The 19,175-nt window shown below is 39.6% G+C and overlaps 1 protein-coding gene and 1 long non-coding RNA gene across 22 annotated transcripts in view; one reads left to right on the top strand and one right to left on the bottom strand.

Annotated features, from left to right (window-relative positions):
- The window catches only part of LOC106558576, a 29,144-nt gene extending 14,726 nt beyond the window's left edge, over positions 1-14,418 (bottom strand). For 2 of the 17 annotated variants that reach the window (XR_005353555.1, XR_005353549.1), the window contains exons 1-6: positions 13,192-14,415; positions 10,848-11,559; positions 5,030-5,161; positions 3,328-3,442; positions 2,142-2,302; positions 49-136 (exon numbers count right to left, since the gene is read on the bottom strand). This is a non-coding gene — a long non-coding RNA (uncharacterized LOC106558576). Of the gene's footprint in view, positions 1-48; positions 137-1,209; positions 1,252-2,141; positions 2,303-3,327; positions 3,443-5,029; positions 5,162-5,903; positions 5,965-6,739; positions 7,020-10,847; positions 11,560-12,775; positions 12,853-13,191 lie in introns of those variants that run through there. The other 15 variants (XR_005353561.1, XR_005353554.1, XR_005353558.1 and 12 more) reach the window with 15 other exon arrangements.
- Positions 13,964-19,175, top strand: part of BCLAF1 (BCL2 associated transcription factor 1) — a 29,507-nt gene continuing 24,295 nt past the window's right edge. For all 5 annotated transcript variants that reach the window (XR_005353548.1, XM_038526113.1, XM_038526111.1 and 2 more), the window contains exon 1: positions 13,964-14,120. The gene's annotated coding sequence lies outside the window, so the exon portion shown is untranslated. The remainder of the gene's footprint in view (positions 14,121-19,175) is intronic.

Here is a 19,175-nt window from a genome sequence, read left to right as displayed (position 1 = left end):
ATGCTCTGCTATCTGCTATACTCACCCCCTCCCTCTGCCCGCACTTACCGGAGAACTTAGATTTCTTCTTATGCCATTAACTGTAAACCTTGATAGATGCTGAGACTGAATTCCCTTTTTCCATGTTTCTCTGGCTCTGAAAGAAAGAGGGGAGAGCTCCGGTCCCATGCAGATGTTGCAGGGGACAAATGGCACAGGTTTTAGTTCAATCTTTACACCAGTGAGGGCTACAGCCAATCCTCCCTCCCTGTCTCAAGTTTCTTAGGGGAACATACAACTGCCTCTGCCTCCTCCATTCTCCAGACTTGTTATATTTCTCCTATTAACATGACTTTTATTCTACCTTTGAAATAATAGCACTAGCCCATTGTGTTAGGGAGCATTTTATTTTTTCCTGAGCTTATTTACAGTACAAGGATCATTTGATCAACTGGGAATGAATCTATCACAATGTTCTCAAATCTGAAAGTACATTACAATCACCTGGAGGGTTTGTTGAACCATGGCTTGCTGAGCCTCATCCCAGAGTTTCTGATTCAGTAGTTCTGTAGTGGGACTTGAGAATTTGCATTTCTTTTTTTCTTTTTTTAAAGATTTTATTTATTCCTGAGACACAGAGAAAGAGAAGCAGACACAGGCAGAGGGAGAAGCAGGCTCCCTGTGGGGAGCCCTATGTGGGACTCCATCCCAAGACCCCAATCACCTCTAAACCAAAGGCAGATGCTCAACCACTTAGCAGCCAGGCACCCAAGAATTTGAATTTCAAAAAGAAGTCACCAGGTGAGTCGGCTGCTGGTGGTCCCTGGACCATTTGCTCTATTAGAATCACCTGACATGAACGGTGACACATTTCTCTGGTAGAAGGAGGAAGGAATATCTCAGGTCATATCATGACGTTAGTGATAAGAAAGTTACATTCTGAATGCAACTTACCAGAGTGTTGACACCAGACTTGAGGAGCATGGCTTTAAACTATTAATTGAAGGGAGGGTATAGGTTACCTATCACAGAAGCAAAATACTATCAACTGGCAGGATGCCAGTATTAGTATCTTTCTATGAGTCAGATCCTTTCGAAGAGCTCTTAAAAATCAAATGTTTCGGGCAGCCCCGGTGGTGTAGTGGTTTAGTGCCGCCTGCAGCCCAGGGCGTGATCCTGGAGACTCTGGATCGAGTCCCACGTCGGGCTCTTTGCATGGAGCCTGCTTCTACCTCTGCCTGTGTCTCTGCCTCTCATTCTCTCTCTGTGTCTCTATGAATAAATAAATAAAAAATCTTAAAAAAAAAATCAAATGTTTCTTTAATTAGACTGAGATAATCATTCACCCCCTTATTTTTTTTGATATATGCAATGACAAAGAGTGATGATTCAATGAAATATGGACTGTAGAAGTTTGTTGATGTGAAGTTACTTCGGTTAAATGAGATAATTCATTTCCTTTTTTTTTTTTTAATTTTTTTATTGGTGTTCAATTTACCAACATACAGAATAACCCCCAGTGCCCGTCACCCATTCACTCCCACCCCCCGCCCTCCTCCCCTTCTACCACCCCAAGTTCGTTTCCCAGAGTTAGCAGTCTAATAATTCATTTCCCATCATTTATTTAAGAATATACTTCACCCAAGGAACAGTTTATCAATAAATATTGAATGACGAATGAATATTCAACATTATAAAGCTGAATATAATTCTTGCATAATCCTCTTGGCTAACTAGGGAGAGAAGACATGGCACTAGAAAGTCTGAGCTGTTGAGGGGGAGAAATAACAAAGTGACAGGTGATCAGAAGGAGAGTGTAGTGGGGAGAGAGGTGCTACTTTACGAAGGAACTTCCAGCGGGGCCTCTGCTTGTGACTGATGGTCATACAAATTATTGTCTGCTTTGGAATGTGTAGCCTCAGGTTCAATATTTTTTTTTCCTTTATTTATTTATGATAGTCACACACACAGAGAGAGAGAGGCAGAGACACAGGCAGAGGGAGAAGCAGGCTCCATGCACCGGGAGCCTGATGTGGGATTCGATCCCGGGTCTCCAGGATCGCACCCTGGGCCAAAGGCAGGCGCCAAATCACTGCGCCACCCAGGGATCCCTGTAGCCTCAGGTTCACATGGGCCTGAGAACCAACCTTCACTCTGCTTACCTGCATATCAAATGTAACTGAGTATGGGGCTGACACAGTCCAAGGGACAAATAGGCTTGCCTAATCTTCTTAAATAAGATGCATGACGAGCTAATGCCAGCCGTTTTCCTGTGTCCTGACTTTTCTCCAGGAGTCATGAGTCATCCATCAGCTTACAAATACTGGAACACAGGATAACTGATTTTTCACAGGATACTACAAGTATGGGACCTTATGGTGGACCTGTAAGAATTCTTCCTCGCCACTCCCCCATCAGCAGAGGACTGGAAACTTTTTTGAAAGCTTTCTGTGAATGTTGAAGGATGGTTTTACTCTGGATTCAGGGATCCCGGCAGGGGCCCCATAAATGATCCCAAAGAAATCTTACTCTGTTTAACAATTGGAGCCTGACATTCCAATTTAATATCATGTTTTTGGCCCAAGGCATGTTGCAATAAATAATTGTGAATAATTCTGCTGTCAGCACCCCGTGGTTATGTATGCCCCAGTACTCCGCAGAGAACACGGTATAGATTTAGTTTGGCTAAGCCATTTCCCTCAGCATTAGCTCTGGGAGCAGAGGTCTTACTTTTGGCAAACTCATTTCCCCCAGTTCTTACTATAGTCTCTGTTACATGGTAGGCTCTCAGCAAATATTTACTGAATTTTTCAGAAAAATTAAAACTCTATGTTTCATGACCTGCAAAATTTATTTTAAGGACAACCAAAGAAAGATTTCACTTCTGATTTTCCGATCTAGATGCTGGACTCAAATTAGTTCTCTACATCTTCAGATCTATAGATGTCTTATCGCTTGGAATAAAAATCAATTCACAGAATATGGTTTGTCATTACCAGCTGCTTCTTTCATTTGTGTTTATTTTTCAAATTAGCTTTAAGAGACTTTATTCTAGCAGTATTGTTTTTACTGCTTTTCTTAATATTTGGGCATTTGTACTATCTATTAAAATATATCCTCCCCCTGTATGGAACAATGGCTAGCAAATATTGTTCACCAAGGACTACATCTCCAGCCACCATTGCATCAAGCATGTTTTTAAAAATACATACAATAAAATAGTATAATTATAAAGTAAATAAACTACATTGAACACAATTTTCAAAATATTTATAAAATTAGTAATATGATAATATATGGGTATCTTTATAATCTCGTGCTACAGAAGAAATTACCCCAAAACTTAACTCTTAAAACATATATTATCTCCTGGTTTCTGTGGGTCAGAAGCAGCTTAGCTGGGTGATTCTGGCTCAGAGTCTTTCAAAAGTCTGCATTCAAGGTGACAGCAATCATCTGGAAGCTTGACAACAAAAAATATCTGTGATTTCTATTCGCCACAAAGTTACAAGTTCTGCTAATACTTCTGAGGTTTTGGCCTACATTCATAACTAAAAGAAATGATAAATTCTGGTTCAGAGTTAAAAGGGATGTAATTTTCCCCATACAAGTATACTGACAGCTCTGAATTCTACTCATGGATCCGGAGGCCTGTGTGTCCTTGAAATTAATCCATGGGCTCTATGACATAAAGGAGCCACAACATGGCTGAGGACGCTGAATCACTGCTTAAGGAAATATCTATTAACCTGTCCTAATTGCCTTAAAATTGAGAAAAAGCTTCTACTGCATATGAGCCATGATGTATTTCAGAGTCATTTGTTACTACAGCCTAGCCTATATTCCCTAGTATATTTGTCAGTCAATTATGATATTGTTACTTTCTTCATTTTGTCCTTCAACATATGCTTTTGAGTAAAATTTCAACTTACCTTTGTGTTAAATTCCACATATGTTTCTGCTATTATGGAACATCTGTCTCATTTCACTAACAACTAACTCACAAACTTAATATGTATTAAAGACATATGGAGACTAAATTATATTTTTTCTGTGACTTTTACTTGATTTTTTTCCCTTCAGTCTTCAATTTTATACACCAGATGGTTGCCAGCTGGATCCCTATGCTTAAATTTCAAATGACCAATAATGATAAATATATGTATGGCTCCTGCTCCTGAATGATTTTTAAGCATGTTAATGGACTTATTTTCAAACAATGAGCATCTCATTGTGGGGGCAACAGATCATCTCATATGCGGTTGCCAGAAATATCTCCCTGAAATCTCCGTGAAATATCTCCTTAGACATTCTGTGTTTAGGCAAAGCTACTGTATAGGTTAGTGTTGGCAGAAATTAACCTAGCTACAGTATAACATTAAACTCTTTTTATTTTTTGTCATGGACATAAAAACATGTCTCACCTGTCTCATTTAACCCCTACCCCTTACCCTTGAGAGTGTTCATTGAACTTGGAGTTCCTATCCTCTTGTGGGAGTGCATGTTTGAAATGCACAGCAGTTCCTTTGTTTGGGTCTCCTTCCACCACCCTGGGCTAGCTTTCCCACAAGCTGCCTCGGTGGCCCAGGTGCTTTCTGTCCTGGAGGCCCCTGGACCTGCCTCTGTCTTATTTGATCTAGGCCTACAACCCGCAGAGACCTCCCCTCTAAGTCAAACACAAGAAAAGGTCAAGTCTATGATTTTACAATCTTTTCTAAAATTGAATTTAAAAATGAGTCAGTAGTGTTTTTAACCTAACTAAACAGATTCCACTGTGACAAAATGAATTTTAAAAATAATTGTCTTGCAAAAGATCAAGCAATTTTTAGGCCTATCTATCATGGCTGGTTGGAATTCAGGATATAAGATCCTTTTAAAAGATTTATTTATTTGCTTTTTGGAGAGTGGGGAGGGGCAGAGGAGGAGGGAGAAAGAGAATCTTGAGCAGACTCCCCACTGAGCAGGAAGCCCAATGCAGAGCTCCATGCAGGGCTCAATCTCAGGACTCTGAGATCATGATCTGGACTGAAATCAAGAGTGGGTCACTTACCTGACTGCGCCACCCAGGTGTCCCTATAAATTCCTCTTAAATGGAAGCAAACAATTTAACATATGTTTTCTCACTGAACTACAGTATTTTCCTTCATTGCTCAAGAGAAGATTCATGTAGGAAAACAGAAGACTGCAGGGCAACCAGGAAAAAAGGAAAAAAAAAAAAAAAGAAACAAACTTAAAAATTCTTTCTGGAAGCAAATATCTCCCTCACAGTAATTTAGAATTAGATTTATTAAAGAACATGATTTAGTAACAGGCATTTTGTGGTTCTTTGTTAGAGCTTTGACATGATTTATAAGTACCACATACAAAAAACATCTTTGCTTAGTTCTTAACTCTTCAAGATCTTCTATAATTTAAATAAAATTAAGTAATCTAAAATTTGAAGTTTATTTTAAAAGTAATGCTTATTGTAGAAATTTTATTAAATGCAGAAAAGCAAAGGGAAAAAATTGTTTAAAAATAACCTATAATGTCGCCAACCCAAGTAGAAATATGGTATCATTTTGAGGTTAATTCCTGTAGTCTATTTTTAAACAAATACACATAATTTTTAAGATTTTTATTGATTTATTCATGAGAGACACACAGAGACAGAGGCAGAGACATAGGCAGAGGGAGAAGCAGGCTCCATGCAGGGAGCCCGATATGGGACTCGATCCTGGGACTCCAGGATCATGCCCTGGGCTGAAGGCAGATGCTCAACCGCTGAGCCACCCAGGTATCCCACATAATTTTTTTAACAAGATTTTTTTTTTTAAGGATCTTTTTCTTTTTCTTTCTTTCTTTCTTTCTTTCTTTCTTTCTTTCTTTCTTTCTTTCTTTCTTCTTTCTCTTTCTTCTTTCTTTCTTTCTTTCTTTCTTTCTTTCTTTCTTTCTTCTGTTTTCTTCTTCTTCTTTCTTGTTCTTCTTCTTCTTTAGCAATTCTTACTAGGATTAACAGATAAAAAAGACAACCTTGTCTTCTTGAAGTTTTCCAAAGAAGCTTTTTTTTTTTTTTAAGGTTTTATTTATTTAATCGAGAGACAGGCAGAGACAGAGACACAGGCATAGGGAGAAGCAGGCTCCATGCAGTGAGCCTGACGTGGGACTCCATCCCCAGACTCCAGGATCACACCCTGGGCTGTAGGCGGCGCTAAACCGCTGAGCCACCCGGGCTGCCCCCAAAGAAGCTTTGTTTTTATTGTAATTTTTGATGTAGGAAAAAAAGTCAGGGTTCAAAGTTGACGGCCAATAAATAATTCTTGAGAAGATGATTTTATTAAAGCATGGGGACAGGACCTGTGCACAGGAAGAGTTGCACTGCGGTCATGAGGGGTGGCCTCTTATATACACTCTCAAGGTAGGAGGGGGTTAGGGATAGTGTAAATCTCTAATTTTTGGAAGCAACGTTTCCAGGACCTTGAGGATGTTAGCTATTGTTGGGAAAAAGTCATTTACTACTGTGTAATATACTGTGTAATAAAACCTGAGTCATGAGACCCTTCAGAGAAAATACATATGCTTGGGGGATGATTGCCAACACATATCTTGTGGGGTTTAGAGATAAAGGAAATTTCTTTTTTTTTAAAATTTTTTTTATTGGGAGTTCAATTTGCCAACATATAGCATAAAGGAAATTTCTAAAGCAATTTTTATATGTTAAAGAAGATTTACAGGATCCTGGGGATTGGGCTAAGATTGCCTTTTGCCCTTAGCAAAGTTCTAACATCGAGGCAGTTGAGTCCCTAGAGGAATGTCACTCTGCTTGTTTTAATGACTTGTCAATGGGCTGTAGGGAATAAGGAAATTTAACAGTTTCTCTTCTGCTTTTGTTTCCCACATCAATTTTCACAGGGACGAAGCCCATATAATTTTTGCTCTGAAGTTCAGTGATTATTTTCCTCTAGGTGCTGAGCAGCCATAAAACCTTTGCTGTTTTAGAGTTGGGCTCCTCTCATTGCTTCATTTTATTAATCAGGATGTTGATGTTGTAGAGTACAGGGCTAAATAAATGATGAAAACACGATGAAAACCTCTATCTCAAAACTAGCAAATACTGACCTTGCTTTTAGAAGACAGGCCATTTTCAAAAACGAGATAAGTGAGCATATAATATTAAACAAGGGAAAAATCCAGGCCTCTTTGGCTCAACCCATCTTTCTCCTAAACTACTCAAATAAAGGGACAAAGAACAGGCTAGCTTTCTGAAAGGTTAGAGCTTCTTAGTAATTTGGAAGACATCTATTTGTACTGCTTCTAAGCATAATTGCTCATAAAATATTTCCCCAAAGTGCTTTTGACTTAATCTCAAACACATCGGATCCCTGGGTGGCGCAGTGGTTTAGCAACTGCCTTCAGCCCAGAGCATGGTCCAGGAGATCCGGGATCAAGTCCCGTCCTGCATCAGGCTCCCTGCATGAGCCTGCTTCTCCTCTACCTGTGTCTCGGCCTCTCTCTGTGTCTCTCATGGATAAATAAATAAAATCTTAAAAAATAAATAAATATAAATAAAGACCTTGTTTGAGTTTTCTTTTTTTTTTTTTTTGAGTTTTCAAAAAAAAAAAAAAAAATCTCCAACACATCCACACAAGAATGGAATTTACAATCTCCCACTCCAATGTTGCAAATTCTCAGCCAAAAAGTAGTAGAAAGGACACAGACTTTGAGTTAAACTTAACTTTGAGTTAAAATGCTGGCTCTTCCATTTGTTAGCTATTGGATGAATTTTTAATCCTGAAAAAGTTCAGTTTCCTCATAAATACAATGGAGTGCTAATACATTTCTTGGAGCGTTGTTTGTGAATATTGAACATTAATTACTATCACAGTATGTGGTGCATAGTACTTTATGCATTTTTTCCATTTCCACCATCCCATCCTCAATCCTTAATGCCAAGAATAAGTCTATTTGCTATTCAAATTTATCCCTTTTCACTTTTCTAGAGAAGCAAAGAAAGCTAGCTACCTAGCCAGATTTCTTCAAATATTTTTAAGTAACTTCCCTAATTGTATCTTTGGCTTAAGAGTTTTTCTCTCTCTCTTTCTCTCTCCCCCTCTTCTTTTTAGTCATTTCCATAGGATCGGTTTTCTTACTTTTGTAGCTTTTTATTTTGTTTTGTTTTTAACTCCTTTACCATTTCCAGGGTATAGAACGAGTTGATTTCTGGTTACTCTATTTTAACTTACTCACTTGTGGCTTTGTTTCCACAATTCATGCAGTTTTTCAAAAACTTGGCTCCTTTCACGTTTTCTTCTTTAGATAGCATTTAGTAAAGAATTATGAATTCTTAGAAGGCTTTATATATATATATATTTAAATATTTTATTTATTTATTCATGACACACACACACACACACACACACACACACAGAAGCAGAGACACAGACAGAGGGAGAAACAGGCTCCATGCAGGAAGCATGACGCGGGACTCAATCCCCAGTCTCCAAGATCACACCCTGGGCTGAAGGCGGCGCTAAACCGCTGAGGCACCCGGGCTGCCTGGTTCTTTATATTTTAATTTACATAGAAGACTTGTTCTGAATCAAAGAAATCTATAAATTGAAATAAACTCATGACAAATTTGTGAGGAGTACGTTTCATCTGTAATTGCTATAGTTATATGAACACTAAAAATTTAACTTTATGATATAATCAAATACCATATTACATTACTTTTATGATGCATATTTTTGCATATTTTAACAACCCAAACCGAGATGTATACAATAACTGATGAACACTATTAATGAGCAGGATTTTTTTCTTTCTTACTGGTACTAAAATAATAGTGCATCTTACAGCTGGTTTTTTAGCTTTGATAAAAATACTAATAAACAATTTTTTTTACAAACAAAACATAGTATTTTGTTCCTAAGGTAAACAAGAGCTGTTGAATATAAGACTATTAGAAAATAAAGTGGTTAAGGGAGGGACGTCTGGGTGGGTGGTTCAGTGGTTGAGTGTCTGCCTTTGAGTCAGGGCGTGATTCTGGGGTCCCTGGATTGAGTCCTGCATCAGGCCCTTTGGAGGGAGTCTGCTTCTCCCTCTGCCTATGTCTCTGCCTCTCTCTCTGTGTCTCTCATGAATAAATAAATAAAATCTTAAAAAAAATAGTTAAGGGAAGGCCTTGTCCTTTCCATGAAAAAAAAAAAGAAAAAAATTTCATGCTGTATTGAGATCAGTTGCAAAGTGATTATAGATTTATATTCTCATTATAAAATTTTTCACTAGTTCATTGTAAAATAAATTTTTTTTTTTTTTTTTTTTTTGTGGCCTCCAAACCGTTTATTGGTCCCGCCTTGGAGGTGGGGTCGCTGGGGGCGGGGCAGACACAAGGTTGCAGGGAGCGGTGTAAAAGAAAATTTGAATGGAGTTTTCTTTATAATGACTAAAGGATGGAGAGTAAAATTGTTGGGTCTCTAATAATGCTTATAGCACATCTATGGTAAATGGATTCAAGGTAAAATCATTTTACCAACATTCAAGATAAATTTAATATGATACTGTATAAGATCATATAATGTATACTGGAAGGCACAAGTCATTTGCAAAGATAGCTAGAATTTTGTTCATGATGTGACTTTATTTCAGGACTCCCAGAAACTTAAATACTTGACTAAGATTTGTCCCGCTCCCATATATTTGGTCTTTAAATCCTTTCAGTTTCATGAAGCAAGAGTCAGGCATTTCTCTAAATTGATCATGACTAAATGTTTGGAGGCACACAGAAGGTTCAGTTGTGGCACCCATCATTTAATCCCTATCTTGATTAAAAATGGGATTAACAAACTGAAATATGGCATCACAGTTCATCAAGCTGACTTTGCCTACTTTTCAAAATTCAATCATTTTTGACATTAACACAATTGTTGGGGATCCCTGGGATCAAGTCCCACATCGGGCTCCCGGCATGGAGCCTGCTTCTTGCTCTGCCTGTGTCTCTGCCTCTCTCTCTCTCTCTATCATAAATAAATGAATCAATCAATCAATCAATCAATCTTAAAAAAAAAGAAAATGTTTAACACAATTGTTTATCTCTGGAAAGTTGACGTGCATATGCTTTCTGTGCAGGTAATTCATATGTTTATTTTTTAAAGATTTTATTTATTTATTCATGAGAGACAGAGAGAAAGAGAGAGAGAGGGAGAGAGAGTGAGATAGGCAGAGGGAGAAGCCGGTTACCTGCAGGGAGGCTGCTGTGGGACTTGATCTCAGGATTCTGGGATCACAACCTGAGCCAAAGGCAGATGCTCAACCACTGAGCCACCCAGGTGCCCCTCAAGTGCCCTCCGTTTAATGCCCATCACCCAATTATCCCTGTCACCTACTTCCCCTCCAGCAACCCTGTTTACTTCCTAGAGTTCAGCATCTCTCATGGTTCGCCTCCCTCTCTATTTTCATCTTATTTTATTTTTCCTTCCCTTCCCCTATTTTAACTGTTCATGTAGGTAAATACTGCTGTAGAAACAAGGTGGTTTTTAGAGCCAGATAGATCTTTGATAAAATCTGAATTCCCCACTTAACAGGCATATGACTTTTGGCAAGATACTCTACCTCTCTAAGCTTCAATTTCCTGTTAAAATTAGGACTATATACTGAATATTATACAGTTTTGCTTTAATGTAACATACGTGTTCATAAAAATCACTGTGCTATGCAAAATCACAAGACAAATACCACAAGATTTGTGGAAAAATAGGATTGGGATATGACACTCAAAAATTTAATCAGTTACACATGAAAAAAAAAAGGAATCTAATAAAAATAGGAGTGGAGATGGCTAAGAAATACAGAAGTACTATAATTAGTATAGTATTTTATCTTAAAATTACCTAAAGTTTACTTGTGGAAGTGGGTATCAGGAAACTTGTTATTTTGAAGTGGTAGGAGAGTTTCTAAAATCAAATGGACTGTTGTAACGTGAGAAGTAGATGGGCGCAAATTGAAGCAGCTGGTAGATCTATGAAGTGCTTCTGTCAGTATGCCTACCTGGCTCAGTTCAGGTGGGCGTAGTTACTATATTCTCTCAGTGTTTCCTGCAGGCAAAATTGCACATAAGGATATTTTGTCCTTTGTCTTTTTTTTTACCTCACACACTTGAAGCACTTGTCTCTCCTCATGTGATAGTCAGCCTCCAAGATGGTCCCCAATGATCTCTACCTGCTGGTATTCACACCTTTGTATATTCTCCTTCCACACCGTACCAGGGGTTGGTCCATGTGAAATACAGCAGAGTGATGGTGTGTCACTTCTGAGATTAGGTTATAATAGACTGCAGCTTCGTCTTGGGCTAGTCCTTGCTTGGATCATTTACTCTGGGAGGGCACCATCCCATCTATCATGTAAGGGGACACTGGGCATCCCATGGAGAAGTCCATGTGACAAGGAATTGAGGTCTCCTGCCAACAACACTGAGTGATCTTGGAGTGAATCCACAGACTTCAGGTGACCGCAGTCTCACCTGATAGATTAACTGCAACCTTATGAGAGACCTTAAGCCAGTATCATCCAGATGACCTCTCCCAGATTCTTGACCCACAGGCACTGTGAAAAAAATAAATGTTTTAAGCTACTAGATGTTGGGGTCATTTGTTATGCAGCAACAGATAACCAGTACACTTGATTTCACTTATTTCCTATTTCACCAACTGTTTTTTTTCTTTTTAAAAGATTTATTTTAGACAGAGAGAGATGAGTGGGAGAGGCAGAGAAAACCCTAAGTTTAGTGTAGAGCCTGGTTCCATGACCCTGAGATCACGACCTAAGCTGAAACCAAGAGTCTATTGCTCAACTGACTGCTACCCAGGCATCCCATCACTAGTTGTTTTTTCTCCTCCTCCTCTTTTAACAAATCTCTACATGTTGGGATTCTTTAGGGTTCAGTCCCAGGTCATCTCTTATCTCTCTACATCTTTTATCCTGTGATTTTAAGTATCGTTTTATATTTTATCACCAAGCTAGAACATTCCTTTGAATTGCAAACCCACATGCTTAACTCCATACCTTGCCTTTTTACTTTCATGTTTCACACACATCTCATACCTAACATATTGAAAATGGGGTGCCTGGGTGGCTCAGTCAGTTAAGCATCTGGCTTCTTGGTTTTGCTTACATTGTTATCTCAGGGTCAAGAGATCAAGCCCTGCTTCTGGCTCTACAAGGTGTCTGCTTGAGATTCTCTCCCTTTCCTTCTCCCTCTGCCCCTTACCGTGCTCCTGTGCATGCTCTTTCTCTAAATAAATAACATCTTTAAAAAAAAAAAATGGAATTCCTGATTTCCTTTCTATTTCCCAACCTATTCATTCTTCCCTTTCCTATCATTCTCTTCAATCTTCCCAATTATTAAAACATGCCAAAATCCACCCAGTTAATCAAAGCCATAACCTAGGCAGCAACACTATTTCCTCCCTTTCTCTAAACTCCTAACATCCCTCAGGAGGACCTGTCAATCTCATTTCTAAAATATATTTACAATTCTTTTTCTCACCACAATCATCATTACATCACTTAAACTATTAAAAGAACATCCTAACTGATCTTGCTGCCCAATGTCAACTATTTCTCACACAGCAACTTAAAAGTCTTTTTCAAATCGATGTCATACCTATGATTAAAACCTTTAAACAACTTTCTACTCCCTATACATGCAGAGTAGTCGTGCTGTACTGAGGTATCAATGGTTAGGGTTTTTTTCTTTTAATATATAGCTCATCCATTCAACAAATACTTACTGAGCACTTACTAAATGCTTGGGACTTACCAGTGTACCACATAGACCAAAGATTACTACTTCCATATTCAGATGGTGGTGGTAGTGGCGGTGGGGTGAGGGGCAGGCTGCACAGTGAGAGAAAACTGAGATTTTAACCCATGCAAATGAGGTATTTTTTTCTAGTTGAGCTGGTAAATCATACTGTGAGGAGAGAATGCCCTAAGCCCAACGTTAAATTCACAACTGGGGCCCAACACTGGCTTTTAACGGACACAAGACTGGTTGCTGATTACAACTTTGAGACCCTTTCAGGTAGTTTATGTCCCCAAACATCAAAGTAATAAGGGTTTTAGGCCCTTAGGAAGAAAGTGCAGCCCAGATAAGTATTAATAGAGAATGCAGTACGGCTCTTATTTGAAATTGTCCAAATCAAACGCGGTTTGCCTATTTATAATCTGACTTACATTTTTGGCGGACCAAGCTATACTGGGCTGTTTCTCGGCCGGCACAAACGATCATTATGCTTCGTATTCTGCATTATTTTTACGCCCGTGCCGACGCTCCGAGGCGCCTAAGTGGCGATGCTCTCTAGCAGCGCGGCGATGAAAGCAGCACCACCCTCCGATGCAAAGCCGGACAGACAGCCCGAGCCGAGGAACACCGCGGCGCAAACTCCGTCAGGGGTAGCGGAGTTGGTCTGACGCCACTCTGGAAAGGGACTTAGCTCATGGCCATTTTTCTACTACAGAAGTGCGTTCGGCACATTTTATAGCAAAGCGAAAGCGACACTTGCAGTTAAGACGTCTAAGAAGAAACTCGGCGCCCACTGGTCACCGGGGACTCGGTGTGCGATCACACACAGCCCGCTAGCCTCCCCGTCTTTTTCCTCCGCGTGAGACTGGGTCTTTGTTCCGGTCTGAGTCAGCGCCACAGAAAGAACAGACCAAACAAGCAAAAGGTGGGATCGACAGAGAGGTCCAAAGCGTACCCTCAGAGAGAGTCGAGCCTCCCGCAAACTCCACCATGCGGCCAGCAAGACCTCACGGCCTGACAAACACCCCGCCCACTGCCTACCGTCACCCGGGGTGAGGCGGCAGCTCAAGGCCGGAGGGCGGAGCCGCCAGATCCTCGCGCGAGACCAGCCACGCGACTTCCCAGAAAGCCTCAGGCAAACATCTTAATAGCTAGGGAGCCGGTTTAGAGCGGAAGGGTGGGCGGGGCTAGCCCAGATATTTAGCGGCACTGGCAGCCACGCCCCAAATCGGAAGTGACGGAGACGAGCTAGCGCGTCGAAGATAGCTCTATGGTTTTCCTCCCGTTCTTGAGTCGGGAAATGGCCGCTGTGTAGTTACAACGGAGATAAGTCCCGGGAACCGTGCTTTCCGCGTTTCAGGTAGGCCCCATGCTTCATTCAAATCACTCAAAGCGCAGTAAATGCCGACGACGAGTGAATATTTTTGAATCTTTTGTGGGGAGTGAGGCGTTGGCGGCTACAGGAGGACCGACGAGATGTTTCGCCGTTATTTATGCGTTTCTCCATCAGATCCCCTCAGGTTTTCGAGGCATTACTGGTCGAAAAGGTGGGGGGTGGCGTGAGTAGTGAGAAAGATGCGCGCGCGCGCGCGGTTACGAACCTGGTTCTAAACCCAGAGACCGCGCGGCCTTCCCGTGCGCGTGCGCATATCTCCCTCTTCAACCCTTCCCCCATTTCCTCGGCCCGGACCCTTGCGCGCGCCCGGCTGAAATCTCCCGGCGCACGCGCGCTTCCTCCTTTCTCCGCCTACGGCTCCTGAGACCGCTGGAGGTGCAGCTTGTGTTCGCTTCTCATTGGCTGGTAGCGCCACCTTTCTTCCAGGTTTTGGGGCTTTGGTAAAACAACTGTGACCTGCAGCAAAGTGAGCTGGGTAGGTTGACCCATTTTCGCGTCGTCTTTAAACTCCTTTTTTTTCCGGCTTCACTCTAACCCGTCGGTTTACGCCTCGTTTTTTTTTGTTTCTGTCTTAGCAACATGTTCTGCGGTCTCTCGTCTCTGACACCGGTGTCCGCCTCCGACCCTCGGTGTCGCGGGACAGTTTTCGCCGAGGTAGTTAATGCCGGATCCCCCGGCAGCCCACTCTCTTTTGAAGCGAACGTGCGCACTCTTGACTCTTCAAGAGTTGGTGCCTAGTTACCATTTCCCAGCGTGGGGAGCAGGCCTCAGCTGGTGGATGGAAGAGTGGCCCTCCCCCCCCCCCCCCCCCCCCCCGGGCCAGGACCGCGGACCCTAAAGGCGGTTCTCCAGTAGTACGAGCGACACCGTCACCTTTCGCCATGTGATGCAGGTCTTTATAACGAGTCAGAAATACTGCAACCATGATGGGTAGTCAGCTGGGGTAATGGGTAGTGGGGAGTTGAAGTTAGGGATTTTGCCCTCGTTTTAAGTCCATAACTTGGCCTTCTTCACGTTTAAGATTCACCTTATTACAATCAAGTAGCAGTATTGGCAACTAATATTGCCAATATTAGTTGGCAAAATTTTCTACGTCAATTTTTTTTAACGTTTTAGATTGAAAAAAATTATTACTAAAGTTGAAGGCAGATTTGACTAAAACTGATGTAAAGAGATTAGATAGACACATCTTTTTGCAGCAGCGCCTTTTAATTTTTCTTGGGTATTAAAGATCAAAATTCCTTAATCGTGTAAATTCTCATTCCGGTTGGACCCTCTCGTTGGAATAGTTGGGCTACTGTTTAGACAAAAGAAGTCAACGTAAAACCGCTACAACTTTATTTCCATTTTTATGTGATTCTAGCCAATTCAGAAGAAGTAATTTTATGAGGATTATGTATCTAAAATAACTCACGGTGAAAAACCCAAAGTTTATGTACTGATGGCTTATAGTCATCTTGTTTTATGGATACCATGTTTTCACTGTAACATGGTGATAAATATTGGAATCCCCTTTCATTCAGAATTAAAATGATGGCATAGGAGATTTTTTAGCTAGAGCTGATTCTTGTAAGAACAATAGTATTTTAGGACTTGGAGACAGATCTCTAAAAACTATTTGATAGGCTCAAGTCTGGTTGAATTAATTGAATTCAGCTAGCTGTATTAGATTTAACTGTGATGAGAAAACTGGTAGAAATAGGTAAAAGTCTTTTCAAGTTATACATAGAGCTTTGGATTGTGAGTTTCCAGAAACTACATTCAAAATCCTTAGTTGAACACTAGCTGAATTATCCTGTGTAATTTATAGTGATTTATTAATCAACAAGGTAGTGGATAAAGGGACTCAAGAAGCCCAGTAGATCTTTGGGTAGCAAGTATAAATGATAGGTTCTACTTTTAGGTTATGAATTTGTTCCGTTTTCACATCCAGCTTCTTAGACAGTTGATCATTAGTGTTATCTCAGAATCTTAAGCTTAATGTTTTGTTTCCAGGACTGAAAAAAAAATTACAGACATTAAGGTAGTAATAATTCTAGCCTATATTTGTGTAATATGTTGTGGAGTTTTCAAACTTGGGTCCAGCATTTCTCCAAAAAGGTAGAAAATTTTAAGGCCACATGAACCAGAGAGTGGCATAGTCTGGTCTTTTTTTTTTTTTTTTTTTAAAGCAAGATGACAAGTTGGACAAAGAAATAAAAACTTGTGACTAAATGTATCTTTTTTCACAAACTTTTAATTATGGAAATTTTCAAGCACAAAAGTAGAGAAAATAGTAAACTCCCATACTCCCCTCACCTAGGTTTAGTAATTGTTAGCATTTACCAATTTTATTATTATTTATGTACTTTTTTGAGAAGATATTAAAGCAAAATTCCAGCCATTTTATTATGCATTTATAATGCTGATTAATGCTATATCAAAAAATATTAAGAGTATTCTTAAAAAGAACCATTTGAATGAAGCAAAATTAGTAGATAACCTTCAGGAGAAACCATTATAAACCAGTTACCAATAATGATAGCTGATTTTTTTTAAGATTCCATTTATTTATGAGAGAGACACACAGAGAAAGGCAGAGACACAAGCAGGCTCCATGCAGGTAGCCGAATGACTCCAGAATCACACCCTGCCGATGCTCAACCGCTGAGCCACCCAGGCCTCCCCTGATAGCTGATGTTTGAGTGTATTCTGTGTGCCAAATGTTACACTGTTTACATTCATTAGTTTATGAAACCTTAAACTTGTGAGTGAGTACCATTATTGTTAGCCTTATTTTATACCTTTTATACCTGTGGAAATTGAAGCTGAAAGAGATTAAGGTAACTTTTCTAGTATTGAGCATCTAGTTAATGTCGTTACGATTTTCAAGATTTTATTTATTCACGAGAGACACAGAGGGAGAAGCAGGCTCCTCGCAGGGAGCTGGATGTGAGACTTAATCCCTGGACTTGGGGTCAGCTCTGAGCTGAAGGCAGATGCTTAACCGCCTCGTCCTGAACCTAGTTTATTGTAATAATAATAGTTTTAGGATTAAAGATATGAATAGCAATACTTTGTTTACAGAAATTTGGAAGCCAAACTCCTGAATTTACTAAAATGAAAACTTGACTCAAGTAGCTTGATAGAGTAATCTAAAGAACCCTTTTCAGGGGGGTTTCAGCTTGAGTATTTTGTTGAACTCAATTGTCTGCTCTTTTTTCTTAACTTGTGTTCTAGTTGATCATAATGTATTATTTCATAAAAGATAGACTTTGTTAAGGTATTTAAGAACTTTATTTATAAAAGCCTGATTTATTCTCTTATATTCCTCACTGGTTGATGAATCAGTTGTATAAAAATTATGTATTTTTATGGAGGCAATTTATTCCCTCTCTTTTTTTACAGTCTGCTAGTAAGTGATCTTAGTTGTAATAAAGGGAAGATTGATTTGGCATTTTGAATTCTATATATAGGTTATGGCCACATCAAGCACCTGTCAGGATATTGGAGAGAGTGCAAGAGTTGGAATCAGGAGATCTGGGTCAAATTCTGGATTAACCGATTATACTCTATGACCATGGGCAACCTAGAAAGGCAAAGAAATCTTGTTTATTCTCCTAAACTTGCACATCACGTAGGTGTTTGAGCTCAAAACTGAGAATTAAGGAGCACATTGAATTTTTCCCGTCATTCTCTCTGCTCCACACCAACCTATGAGCAAGTACTGTTGACAACTATTCCAAACCCAGATTCTGACTTTGCCTTTTTTTCCCAACTTTATTGCTACCACCTTTTCCAAGTAACCATTATATTGAATTTCACCTTCTAATTAGTCTCCTTGTTCTCTCTGTATTGCCCATGCTGTTCACAGTAGCCATTTTAAATGTAAATCTGATGGTGTGACTTTCCTAATTGCAGAGCCTTCCCATTGCAGTTAGAATAAAATCCAATCTGGCCTGCTTTCTAGATGCAATTTGATCTGGTCTTTTCCTACCTCTTCCACCTTATCTCATACCATCCCCATGATCAGAGTGTGTTAATCATCTTAGTGGTCTTTCTGTTCTGAATTTACCAAGTTTGTGTCTTCTGCCTAGAATGCTTTTGTTTCTGTGTAACTTTGCAGTGTTCCTTGTCTTTAGCTTTAACGTTCTTAAAGAGGGCCCAATAACCCACCTTTGTGGTCCTCTCCACTTCTTAATACATCAGCTAGTAGGTTTTTTTTTTTTTTTTTTTAAATTTTCCTCCCTTTAACATAAGCTCCGAGAGAGTAGGAAATTTAATGTCTCACTTGAAGTACAGTATTTCCAGTGCTACAATAATAATGCCTAGCATGTAATAGGCACCTTGTAAATTCAGATGAATTCTGAAAACTTCGAATTCTTGTCATTTGAGAGATGAGTTAACATGTAGGTTATGAGGATTAGATGATTTTATTTAGCACGTGGTTGGTATTCAGATGTTTTTTGCGATGAATTGTTGATTTCTGTTCCTCTTTAGTTGGTTTTTGGAGAACAGGCACTTCTTCCATACTCCCATTTCCTGTAAAACCTAGCATAGTGCTTTGTACATAGATTTTTATTTAAAAAATGTTAGCTGAACTGATTATGGTTTTTGTACTATTAAATATTGTTACTAAATGTTTATATTTTGCATTAAATGTTATATTAAATATTCATCATACTTTACATATCTTGGAGTTCTTTTATGGATACTTGAATATATTTATAGGTTGGAACAAGAATGCCTATCTACTAGTATAACAGCCTGCAGCCCCTCCTGCCTTTGTTATTTCTAGTGTATATTTTCTTGGAATTTCAAAAGTCATGATCTGGCATAAAGAGAGATTTGGCAGTTGGTTTTCCTTCAGATATGTAGAAATTAAAATTAGCCTTCTCGAATTGTTTAGGGGGAAGTATTAGTTAAAATGAGCCCTGTATCACTTCCAGGAGTGAATCAGTATAGTATTGGACTTCTAGGTCCAGAATAAAGTTTCATAACAAGCATCAGTTTAGATGATTAGTTTCTCTCTGCCTCCTT

This window comes from Canis lupus, chromosome 1 (assembly GCF_011100685.1).
Source record: "Canis lupus familiaris isolate Mischka breed German Shepherd chromosome 1, alternate assembly UU_Cfam_GSD_1.0, whole genome shotgun sequence".
NCBI classification, from domain to species: Eukaryota; Metazoa; Chordata; class Mammalia; order Carnivora; family Canidae; genus Canis; species Canis lupus.
The sequence above is the reverse complement of the archived record's forward strand: the minus strand, read 5'-3'. Positions and strand labels throughout refer to the sequence as shown.